At 40.6% G+C, this 11,636-nt stretch overlaps 1 long non-coding RNA gene across 4 annotated transcripts; it reads right to left on the minus strand.

Moving 5' to 3' along the window:
• Positions 1–1,362: 1,362 nt before the first annotated feature.
• LOC129166558 (uncharacterized) lies at positions 1,363–5,773 on the minus strand. Of its 4 annotated transcripts, XR_011521873.1 has the most exons (7): positions 4,020–5,773; positions 3,736–3,940; positions 3,380–3,653; positions 3,180–3,282; positions 2,952–3,096; positions 2,414–2,538; positions 1,364–2,096 (listed from the first exon to the last, which is right to left on the minus strand). It is a non-coding gene; the product is annotated as an uncharacterized lncRNA (long non-coding RNA). The 4 variants fall into 4 exon arrangements; XR_011521871.1 differs by having other exon boundaries at positions 1,363–2,096; positions 3,180–3,653; XR_011521872.1 differs by having other exon boundaries at positions 1,365–2,096; positions 3,180–3,500.
• Positions 5,774–11,636: the final 5,863 nt, after the last annotated feature.

The raw sequence follows: 11,636 nt of genomic DNA on the forward strand, positions 1-11,636 counted from the left end.
AAGCCGTACCATAGACATCATTGGCTGCTGGAGAGTAACTGCTTCACCGCCATATTGAGTAGGTTTCTAACTCCAAAACCCAATTTGAATCCAGTCATTGGAGCAACTATGCCTGTTTTTGTGCAGCTCACAGTTCCAACAACCAGCAGTTACATCTGCCTGTAAGCTTTGTTTGTTAATAAAGTTATATAAAAATAAAAAAAACTGTTACGTCACGATCTCCTTGCTTTCTACAGGAAGTTTAAAAAATTATTTCAATAAAGATTGAAACACAAACATGAAGCTAAATGAGGAGCTCTATGAACATACTGAACGCCGCTTTAAAAGATACTGAATGTGAAATATGGCATTTCTCTACTGCTGACTGATGAAAGGGAGTCCGATGTGCCTGTTGTCATTTTGCAGGAGGTTGAACGATCTGACAAGGTAGTTAGCCCGTAAAAAAATTGTGCTGCAACACTCCCAGTGCTTTTTTTGGTGGCCTTTACGGCTATTCATTGGTAGGCTCATCACGGAACACAAAAATGTAGCTTGTTTGTTATGATTTAGGTACGTACTGCCCCCTAGTGGCAGAAAACTACAGACTGTCGCTTAAAGAAATAGCATAAAATGGCCAGGGATGCAATTCAATATATATTCTCTTCTACGGTTTTAAAATTTTGAAATAATTATTTATCGATCGATTAGATTTTTTTAAATTAATATGCTTTTATTCATCAACCAGCCCTAAAACCTACTAAAGGTTAAACATTTTAAATTGCAAACTGTACTTAATTACGGTGATGCAAGTAAATGACAATTACACCCCTGCAAAATAGTAAAAGTTCTAAATCAAAACCATTTTGAATTTTTGTTATTCTTGTCCCTGCTATTTGTAATTTTTTTTAAATCTAATTTTGACATATAGTAATCCTGCACAACAATGTGATAATTTGGTTTCTATTAAAATTTAGGAAATTTTGCTTATTTGTTGACAAATTGCAGCTCAATATAGAAACATCATCATTGTTCTCTTGTTGTAATGTCAGGATTTCCAAGAGCCAGACATCGACTGGGATGTTGCTGCAGAGTACAGCCCAGATGTGGACGGTGCTGCTGTGGTCCCGGAGTTCGACAGTCCCCTCACTGAAGAGCAGCATGCTGAACTGCATCCATGCTTTCGTTCTTTTTTAAACACAGAAACAGTTTTGTTTACCTGTTAGTAGCTACAGTTTCGCCGACGGCTGCCGGCTTCTTCAGGCTGACGCTGTTGGTGGCGCGTCACTTCCTTCTCCGTTTATCTGCGGGCAGTTGTCTCTGCTGCCCGCAGATAAACGGAGAAGGAAGTGACGCGCCACCAACAGCGTCAGCCTGAAGAAGCCGGCAGCCGTCGGCGAAACTGTAGCTACTAACAGGTAAACAAAACTGTTTCTGTGTTTAAAAAAGAACGAAAGCATGGATTTAGAAAGACACAGCAAGAACACACCTAAGATGCTGAACTGCAGTTGCTACTGGCACAAAATTGGGAGCGTTCAAACACTAAGGAACTTTTATCTATTGTGCAGAGAATATGTTAATGCTGCTTTGTCAGATTAATGTGTACTTGAAATAAAAAATCAAGAGATCAGTTCCAGTGCTTTTATTAATGTTACAAAAGAAATACATAACATGTATTTGAAATGGCAATAAGCCTAACTTTATGGATTCATGTAACAATGTCGCTTTCTAGCTCCAAAACATTACATTATTTAACAAAACCATTTGTCTTTTTGGATTCAAAGTTAAATTTGAACCATTATACAGTAACCTGAACCCAGAACAGTGGCCATCTTGTTTTCACTTAATGTCTGCTAAAATCAAATCTATCACAGACTGCCTGAGTAAGCTGACTTTCAAAGTCAGTGTATGTAGTAACGTGCCATGTAGGTAAGGTGATTAAGTGTGGTCCATACCGGGTGGTACTGTCGTGATCAACATTTAGTTATCTTGTAAAATTCTCTTTCTGTGTCTGTTAGTGGCACATGTGCCTGGCCTGAAACCCACTGAAAAAAATCCTTGCACTGACAACTGCTTTGCTCCACAGCCATCTGATGGGCTCCCATCTTGGTCATCTGTTCCTGAAGGGTGTAAAAAAATCAGTGTGTCACTAACATGATTGAGGTACTGATTACCTCTCTGTAATTAAGGTGTAATGGCTAAATCAGTTTCAAAACAAATATAATTTATTTTTAAATTTTTTTTATTTGATGGGGGATTGAGTGAAACACAATGGTCTCTCTGACACTTCAAAATTTTCTCAATCAATCAATTTTTATTTATGTAACACCTTCCACTGCCTTTGCAGGAGCCCAAGGCACTGAACATAACAATTTTAAAAAGAGCTAAGCATTATGAGCAGTAAAAGTGGAATAATCCTGCATGGTTCTGTGGCTACCTCCTTCTTCCAGGTTTTGCAAGAGGTCCTGCAAAAAGTTGATCATGTCCACTTCCTTTGTGTCTTACTGATCCATTGTCACTGTACTGAGGAGCCAGTGCCTCCACAACGAAGTCTGCATCCACCTACAAAAGACGTTTTTAAAAATACTGTGAATTAAAAAGATAAAACTGTTAGGGCTGCTTCTGCTTATCCTGCAGAGCTAAATTAATATAAGAAAATGAAGATGTATACCACTAAAAAATATGTAAAACTTCATTGCCATGATATTAGAATAAAAAATACATCTGATAGCTTCCTTAAAGAAAACTTAAAATTGCTGTCTGTAAAAAAATGATAGCTGTAAAAAATAAATTGGGGCAAACATTGTTAAACAAACAGATTATTGTACTTGTGAATCGATTTGATTCTTAGTATTTTTATAAGAATCGATTAGAACTGTTGATGGAACAAAAACAGCTTCAGCTTCTCTGCATTTCCTATATGTTTTTGTAATGGACATAGTTTTTTTGCAGAGGCCTAAAGAATTTGTACTTACCTGTTTAAGGTTCCCAGGAAGAAAGAGGGGCTGAAGTGCCTGGTGGTGTTGTGGCAACAGCTCATCCAAACCCTAGATGGCCAGTCCTTCTCTAAGCTGACTTAGCATCGGTATGAGTCTCATCACCGAATGCAAACTGATGGCCCTAGTAAAAAGAATAATGAACTTGTAATAACTCAATTTTCAAAAATTGCATGACTTGTTTAATGCTACATTAACATAGCCTACTCAATGATGGCCCTTTTGCAATTGCTGTGAATTGACCAGTGTAGCCACATGCTACAATGGCATCAGAAAGGTCTGTCAGTGCGTCTTCTTCGGCACGTTCGACCTTCAATCAGAAACACTTGTTAGTACAATTTACAGAAAATAAATTATTCTGTTTAATTTACCTCCTGAATCAGGTTCTGGATTTCCTTATCAGTCACCTCTGGCACATCTTCATTTGTTATTTGTCCATGACGCAAGAAATGGTAAGACCAAGTAGAAAAGAAATTCGGTGCTGGTCCTGCTTGAACCAAGCTGGTGGCAATGATCTCCCCACAGATCCTGAACACAAAACAAGCCAAGTTACACTGCAGAGCAGCATCATACTGTACATACCTGTATCTGTTTTCCTGGTAGTAAGAGATACTATATTTGGGGTTTTGCCTTTGCATGAAACGCCTTCAAATAAGTTCAACTCAAGGCCTCGCATCATTTCTATTGGGAAAAAAGAAATGATAGTTTGCCATTTTCAACTATATTCAAAGTTGGTATGTTGACATTAGCAAGGAATACATACCAGTTAGGAACTCTCGGCGTAGTGCTCCTTCATCAATGTCGTGTTCTCCAATAAAGGAAACAATTAGCTGGTTTTTGGGGGAAGCCTGCTTCTGTCTGGCCCGCTGTTTCAGACCTCTCTGGTAAAGGTCGTCCCTTGTCACATTATGTTAAAGGTTTTAGTGTTGTCAACTCTTTCTTGTAGGAACTTCAGGATGTCTGATAAGCTATTGACAACAACATTGTGTTTATTATTATTTATTTTAAAACCTACACATTAACACAAATGTTTGTAAAAATTCTAACCAGATTAAGTGCTTGGAAGAGTCATCCACATCCAGTATGATGCTGTTCAGATGTGGAAACAAACAAAAAAAAAAGATTAAACTCTCATAACATATTGTGTACAACGTGCATGGGTAAAAACATGCACCTGTCCTCTTTCTCCTTCACCACAAAAGCTGGCATGCAGTTGTATAGACTCCTGAGTAAATTCTTATCACACAATGGACAGGAAACCTATTAAAGACATTTTTTTAAATCAGTGACCAACAATCATTGTTAAGTAAACAATAATGATTAACATGAAATGTAATTAAAATATTCTGTATATTGCTAACGTGCATGTTTGAAGTTTGATTTAAAGGGATATTCCACCCTAAGTGAAAATTTGTCTACTGTCTAAATTGGCTCCTGCAAATGTGTTACTTCTTACTTTTCATTTGCAGTCAACATGATTATTGAGCTCAACAGGAATAACTGGTATCATAATTTAGTAATTTTACAGTTTTGCACACAAAATGCTACTACCTCCCATTAAGTTACATGGTTTATTCTCATCTAAAGCAGACAGACTGCTGGCAGATAAGAATTACTGCGCTGGTTAAAACAATCCTTTTTCATTCACTTATCCAACTCTGGGGAATACGGCACTAGAAAACATTTTTGGATCTTTCCCTGACACATATCTAGCCCCTCATAACTCGATCCCCAGTTCCTGGATAAAACACCGGACATTTTATTCCATGTAGGACCCTAATCCACCTAGCTATGTGCCCCTGTTGCAATATTAAATGTGAGGAGTCGTAAAAAGTAGCATAACAAAACAATTTTATGGAATAAACTGCAGCTAGTAGCCTTGAAAAATAACTTACTTGAGCGTCTTGTTGGTTCTGGTCCATTTTGCTGGTGCAGGTGAAACTCTCGCTCCAGATCAGAGCGGGTATTAGCCAGGCTGTTAGTGCGCAGATGCGGCAGCCACACAGGAAAATCCACAGAGCGCAAAACGAGCGCACCCCAAAGAGGTTTGTTCCCGCCCAGTCCCACAAGTCTTTCTATTGGCTGAGCGGTTGCTAGGAGATTGTACTTCTAAGTTTTGAGCGAGAGCAGACAAGATCCGTGAGAGCAGGGGACAGACTTGTGGGAGGAGTTTTGATCCGTGTAGAGAAAAAGTTGTCACATGAGAAGACAATACCAGTGTAAGAAGGTTAAATCTGAGCGCAAAAACAAAGATTTGAAGGAGAACAGAGTGAATTTGAAAGAGAGCAGACATTTTGAGCGCAAGCATTACAAGTTTTGAGAGCAATAATATAAAATAGTATTCTGAAATTAAAAAGATGGTCTCTTGATATGAAATTCTGCTCTCAAATTGAAAGTTCAACTGCTCAGTTTCTGGCACTTTAATTCTTCCACGCCTCCAGAGTGCCAAAACTCCCAACAGCCGAGCGAGCAGAATCGGAAACCGAGCGCGCAGAAAGGCTGCCACACGTGCAGTGAGGCTGCCGCACCGAGCGCGCAGTGAGGCTGCCGCGCGCATGTTTTCCTCTGCCGTGTGCTCGTTGGCCAACGAGCGCACGCAGGTTTGTCACTTGTGCGCATCCTTGTGCGCTCACAGACACAGTTTGCTCCCTCTCAGTGTACAAATGACCTCCTCGCCATGTATATTTTCACTCATGAGGTTCTAACCTCCACGCGCGAGTCCCGTTCGCACGCGCGATGTGCACAATACGCGTGCACGGGTTTTGGCTACGCTTGCACGGGTTTTGGCGGAAACCTGACACCATAGTCACTTTAAAGAAGTAGTCCAGCTACACCTTTGTGGGCTTATAACTTGGCTTCTGAATGTCCTAGAGTGATCAGGTTTGTTTTAATGTACTCCAATCAACAGCCCCTACAACCACAAAAAGGAATGGAGTCATTAGCACTTATGGTTTGTAAATGGCACCCAGAATTATATTGCACGAAGCACAATTTCACATCATTCTGGGTTCATTTGTGTGAAAACAAGGTCCAATCAGGCAGAAACGTTACAGGAAGGTAGAATCTATTGAGTTGTAAGTGATCTGAATGTTTCATGATGATCGCACTTTCCTATAGGGGGTCAAACCATGTCCCAAAGGTCACCGGGCCTGGTGTCACTTTAAAGAAGTAGTCCAGTTACACATTTGTGGGCTTATAACTTGGCTTCTGAATGTCCTAGAGAGATAAGGTTTGTTTTAGTGTACTCCAATCAAGAGCCCCTACACCCACAAAAAGGAATGGAGTCATTAGCACTTATGGTTTGTAAATGGCACCCAGAATTATGTTGCACGAAGCACAATTTCACATCATTCTGGGTCCATTTGTGTGAAAACAAGGTCCAATCAGGCTGAAACGTTACAAGAAGGTAGAATCTATTGAGTTGTAAGTGATCCGAACGTTTCATGATGATCGCACATTCCTATAGGGGGTAAAACCATGTCCCAAAGGTCACCAGGCCTGGTGTCACTTTAAAGAAGTAGTCCAGTTACACATTTGTGGGCTTATAACTTGGCTTCTGAATGTCCTAGAGAGATCAGGTTTGTTTTAGTGTACTCCAATCAACAGCCCCTACACCCACAAAAAGGAATGGAGTCATTAGCACTTATGGTTTGTAAATGGCACCCAGAATTATGTTGCACGAAGCACAATTTCACATCATTCTGGGTCCATTTGTGTGAAAACAAGGTCCAATCAGGCTGAAACGTTACAAGAAGGTAGAATCTATTGAGTTGTAAGTTATCTGAACGTTTCATGATTATCGCACATTCCTATAGGGGGTCAAACCATGTCCCTAAGGTCACCGGGCCTGGTGTCACTTCAAAGAAGTAGTCCAGGTACACATTTGTGGGCATATAACTTGGCTTCTGAATATCCTAGAGAGGTCAGGTTTGTTTTAGAGTACTCCAGTTAACAGCCCCCATTACCCCAAAAAAGGAATGGAGTCATTAGCACTTATGGTTTTTAAATGGCACCCAGAATTATGTTGCACGAAGCACAATTTCACATCATTCTGGGTCCATTTGTGAGAAAACAAGGTCCAATCAGGCTAAAACGTTACAAGAAGGTAGAATCTATTGAGTTGTAAGTGATCTGAACGTTTCATGATGATCGCACATTCCTATAGGGGGTAAAACCATGTCCCAAAGGTCACCGGGCCTGGTGTCACTTTAAAGAAGTAGTCCAGTTACATATTTGTGGGCTTATAACTTGGCTTCTGAATGTCCTAGAGAGATCAGGTTTGTTTTAGTGTACTCCAATCAACAGCCCCTACAACCACAAAAAGGAATGGAGTCATTAGCACTTACGGTTTGTAAATGGCACCCAGAATTATGTTGTACGAAGCACAATTTCACATAATTGTGGGTCCATTTGTGTGAAAACAAGGTCCAATCAGAATGAAACGTTACAGGAAGGTAGAATCTATTGAGTTGTAAGTGATCTGAACATTTCATGATGATCGCACTTTCCTATAGGGGGTCAAACCATGTCCCAAAGGTCACCGGGCCTGGTGTCACTTTAAAGAAGTAGTCCAGTTACACATTTGTGGGCTTATAACTTGGCTTCTGAATGTCCTAGAGAGATAAGGTTTGTTTTAGTGTACTCCAATCAAGAGCCCCTACACCCACAAAAAGGAATGGAGTCATTAGCACTTATGGTTTGTAAATGGCACCCAGAATTATGTTGCACGAAGCACAATTTCACATCATTCTGGGTCCATTTGTGTGAAAACAAGGTCCAATCAGGCTGAAACGTTACAAGAAGGTAGAATCTATTGAGTTGTAAGTGATCCGAACGTTTCATGATGATCGCACATTCCTATAGGGGGTAAAACCATGTCCCAAAGGTCACCAGGCCTGGTGTCACTTTAAAGAAGTAGTCCAGTTACACATTTGTGGGCTTATAACTTGGCTTCTGAATGTCCTAGAGAGATCAGGTTTGTTTTAGTGTACTCCAATCAACAGCCCCTACACCCACAAAAAGGAATGGAGTCATTAGCACTTATGGTTTGTAAATGGCACCCAGAATTATGTTGCACGAAGCACAATTTCACATCATTCTGGGTCCATTTGTGTGAAAACAAGGTCCAATCAGGCTGAAACGTTACAAGAAGGTAGAATCTATTGAGTTGTAAGTTATCTGAACGTTTCATGATTATCGCACATTCCTATAGGGGGTCAAACCATGTCCCTAAGGTCACCGGGCCTGGTGTCACTTCAAAGAAGTAGTCCAGGTACACATTTGTGGGCATATAACTTGGCTTCTGAATATCCTAGAGAGGTCAGGTTTGTTTTAGAGTACTCCAGTTAACAGCCCCCATTACCCTAAAAAGGAATGGAGTAATTAGCACTTATGGTTTTTAAATGGCACCCAGAATTATGTTGCACAAAGCACAATTTCACATCATTCTGGGTGCATTTGTGTGAAAACAAGGTCCAATCAGGCTGAAACGTTACAAGAAGGTAGAATCTATTGAGTTGTCAGTGATCTGAACGTTTCATGATGATCGCACATTCCTATAGGGGGTCAAACCATGTCCCAAAGGTCACCGGGCCTGGTGTCACTTTAAAGAAGTAGTCCAGTTACACCTTTGTGGGCTTATAACTTGGCTTCTGAATGTCCTAGAGTGATCAGGTTTGTTTTAATGTACTCCAATCAACAGCCCCTACAACCACAAAAAGGAATGGAGTCATTAGCACTTATGGTTTGTAAATGGCACCCAGAATTATATTGCACGAAGCACAATTTCACATCATTCTGGGTTCATTTGTGTGAAAACAAGGTCCAATCAGGCAGAAACGTTACAGGAAGGTAGAATCTATTGAGTTGTAAGTGATCTGAATGTTTCATGATGATCGCACATTCCTGTAAGGGGTCAAACCATGTCCCAAAGGTCACCGGGCCTGGTGTCACTTTAAAGAAGTAGTCCAGTTACACCTTTGTGGGCTTATAACTTGGCTTCTGAATGTCCTAGAGTGATCAGGTTTGTTTTAATGTACTCCAATCAACAGCCCCTACAACCACAAAAAGGAATGGAGTCATTAGCACTTATGGTTTGTAAATGGCACCCAGAATTATGTTGCACGAAGCACAATTTCACATCATTCTGGGTCCATTTGTGTGAAAACAAGGTCCAATCAGGCTGAAACGTTACAAGAAGGTAGAATCTATTGAGTTGTAAGTTATCTGAACGTTTCATGATTATCGCACATTCCTATAGGGGGTCAAACCATGTCCCTAAGGTCACCGGGCCTGGTGTCACTTCAAAGAAGTAGTCCAGGTACACATTTGTGGGCATATAACTTGGCTTCTGAATATCCTAGAGAGGTCAGGTTTGTTTTAGAGTACTCCAGTTAACAGCCCCCATTACCCCAAAAAAGGAATGGAGTCATTAGCACTTATGGTTTTTAAATGGCACCCAGAATTATGTTGCACGAAGCACAATTTCACATCATTCTGGGTCCATTTGTGAGAAAACAAGGTCCAATCAGGCTAAAACGTTACAAGAAGGTAGAATCTATTGAGTTGTAAGTGATCTGAACGTTTCATGATGATCGCACATTCCTATAGGGGGTAAAACCATGTCCCAAAGGTCACCGGGCCTGGTGTCACTTTAAAGAAGTAGTCCAGTTACATATTTGTGGGCTTATAACTTGGCTTCTGAATGTCCTAGAGAGATCAGGTTTGTTTTAGTGTACTCCAATCAACAGCCCCTACAACCACAAAAAGGAATGGAGTCATTAGCACTTACGGTTTGTAAATGGCACCCAGAATTATGTTGTACGAAGCACAATTTCACATAATTGTGGGTCCATTTGTGTGAAAACAAGGTCCAATCAGAATGAAACGTTACAGGAAGGTAGAATCTATTGAGTTGTAAGTGATCTGAACATTTCATGATGATCGCACTTTCCTATAGGGGGTCAAACCATGTCCCAAAGGTCACCGGGCCTGGTGTCACTTTAAAGAAGTAGTCCAGTTACACATTTGTGGGCTTATAACTTGGCTTCTGAATGTCCTAGAGAGATAAGGTTTGTTTTAGTGTACTCCAATCAAGAGCCCCTACACCCACAAAAAGGAATGGAGTCATTAGCACTTATGGTTTGTAAATGGCACCCAGAATTATGTTGCACGAAGCACAATTTCACATCATTCTGGGTCCATTTGTGTGAAAACAAGGTCCAATCAGGCTGAAACGTTACAAGAAGGTAGAATCTATTGAGTTGTAAGTGATCCGAACGTTTCATGATGATCGCACATTCCTATAGGGGGTAAAACCATGTCCCAAAGGTCACCAGGCCTGGTGTCACTTTAAAGAAGTAGTCCAGTTACACATTTGTGGGCTTATAACTTGGCTTCTGAATGTCCTAGAGAGATCAGGTTTGTTTTAGTGTACTCCAATCAACAGCCCCTACACCCACAAAAAGGAATGGAGTCATTAGCACTTATGGTTTGTAAATGGCACCCAGAATTATGTTGCACGAAGCACAATTTCACATCATTCTGGGTCCATTTGTGTGAAAACAAGGTCCAATCAGGCTGAAACGTTACAAGAAGGTAGAATCTATTGAGTTGTAAGTTATCTGAACGTTTCATGATTATCGCACATTCCTATAGGGGGTCAAACCATGTCCCTAAGGTCACTGGGCCTGGTGTCACTTCAAAGAAGTAGTCCAGGTACACATTTGTGGGCATATAACTTGGCTTCTGAATATCCTAGAGAGGTCAGGTTTGTTTTAGAGTACTCCAGTTAACAGCCCCCATTACCCTAAAAAGGAATGGAGTAATTAGCACTTATGGTTTTTAAATGGCACCCAGAATTATGTTGCACAAAGCACAATTTCACATCATTCTGGGTGCATTTGTGTGAAAACAAGGTCCAATCAGGCTGAAACGTTACAAGAAGGTAGAATCTATTGAGTTGTCAGTGATCTGAACGTTTCATGATGATCGCACATTCCTATAGGGGGTCAACCCATGTCCCAAAGGTCACCGGGCCTGGTGTCACTTTAAAGAAGTAGTCCAGTTACACCTTTGTGGGCTTATAACTTGGCTTCTGAATGTCCTAGAGTGATCAGGTTTGTTTTAATGTACTCCAATCAACAGCCCCTACAACCACAAAAAGGAATGGAGTCATTAGCACTTATGGTTTGTAAATGGCACCCAGAATTATATTGCACGAAGCACAATTTCACATCATTCTGGGTTCATTTGTGTGAAAACAAGGTCCAATCAGGCAGAAACGTTACAGGAAGGTAGAATCTATTGAGTTGTAAGTGATCTGAATGTTTCATGATGATCGCACATTCCTGTAAGGGGTCAAACCATGTCCCAAAGGTCACCGGGCCTGGTGTCACTTTAAAGAAGTAGTCCAGTTACACCTTTGTGGGCTTATAACTTGGCTTCTGAATGTCCTAGAGTGATCAGGTTTGTTTTAATGTACTCCAATCAACAGCCCCTACAACCACAAAAAGGAATGGAGTCATTAGCACTTATGGTTTGTAAATGGCACCCAGAATTATATTGCACGAAGCACAATTTCACATCATTCTGGGTTCATTTGTGTGAAAACAAGGTCCAATCAGGCAGAAATGTTACAGGAAGGTAGAATCTATTGAGTTGTAA

This window comes from Nothobranchius furzeri, chromosome 11 (genome assembly GCF_043380555.1).
Source record: "Nothobranchius furzeri strain GRZ-AD chromosome 11, NfurGRZ-RIMD1, whole genome shotgun sequence".
Taxonomy (NCBI): domain Eukaryota; kingdom Metazoa; phylum Chordata; class Actinopteri; order Cyprinodontiformes; family Nothobranchiidae; genus Nothobranchius; species Nothobranchius furzeri.